The following is a 1,389-nucleotide window of genomic DNA, read 5'->3' on the forward strand; positions in this document are numbered from 1 at the left end:
CCCCACCCACCTGCCCCTTCACCTGGTCTCACCCATCTCCCCTCCCACACAAACCTTCCCTTCACCTGGTCTCACCCATCTTCCCCCCCACCCACCTTCTCCTTCACCTGGTCTCACCCATCTCCGCCACCCACCCACCCACCTTCCCCTACACCTGGTTTCACCCATCTCCCCCACCCACCCACCTTCCCCTACACCTGGTCTCACCCATCTCCCCCACCCACCCACCTTCCCAGACACCTGGTCTCACCCATCTCCCCCACCCACCCTCCCCTACACCTGGTCTCACCCATCTCCCCCACCCACCCTCCCCTACACCTGGTCTCACCCATCTCCCCCACCCACCCACATTCCCCTACGCCTGGCCTCACCCACCTCCCCCACCCACCCACCTTGCCCTTCACCTGGTCTCAGCCATCTCCCACCCACCGACCTTCCCTTCACCTGGTCTCACCCATCTCCCCTTTCACACCCACCTTCCCTTTCACCTGGTCTCACCCATCTCCGCCACCCACCCACCCACCTTCCCCTACACCTGGTCTCACCCATCTCCCCCACCCAACTTCCCCTTCACCTGGTCTCACCCATCTCCCCTCCCACACCCACCTTCCCTTCACCTGGTCTCACCCATCTTCACCCCCACCCACCTTCCCTTCACCTGGTCTCACCCATTTCCCCCCCACCCACCTTCTCCTTCACCTGGTCTCAGTCATCTCCGCCACCCACCCACCCACCTTCCCCTGCACCTGGTCTCACCCATCTCCCCCACCCACCTTCCCCTCCACCTGGTCTCATCCATCTCCCCTCCCACACACACCTTCCCTTCACCTGGTCTCACCCGTCTTCCCCCCCACCCACCTTCCCTTCACCTGGTCTCACCCATCTTCACCCCCACCCACCTTCCCATCACCTGGTCTCACCCATCTTCCACCCCACCCACCTTCTCCTTCACCTGGTCTCACCCATCTCTGCCACCCACCCACCCACCTTCCCCTACACCTGGTCTCACTTATCTCCCCCACCCACCCACCTTCCCCTACACCTGGTCTCACCCATCTCCCCCACCCACCCACCTTCCCAGACAACTGGTCTCACCCATCTCCCCCACCCACCTTCCCCTACACCTGGTCTCACCCATCTCCCCCAGCCACCCACATTCCCCTACACCTGGTCTCACCCACCTCCCCCACCCACCCACCTTCCCCTTCACCTGGTCTCACCCTTCTCCTCCCCCACCCCCCTTCCCTTTCACCTGGTCTCACCCATCTCCCCTCCCACACCCACCTTCCCTTTCACCTGGTCTCACCCATCTCCGCCTCCCACCCACCCACCTTCCCCTACACCTTGTCTCACCCATCTCCCCCACCCACCCACCTTCCCCTACACCTG

The sequence above is a fragment of the Mobula birostris genome, chromosome 5 (assembly GCF_030028105.1).
Source record: "Mobula birostris isolate sMobBir1 chromosome 5, sMobBir1.hap1, whole genome shotgun sequence".
Classification (NCBI taxonomy): Eukaryota; Metazoa; Chordata; class Chondrichthyes; order Myliobatiformes; family Myliobatidae; genus Mobula; species Mobula birostris.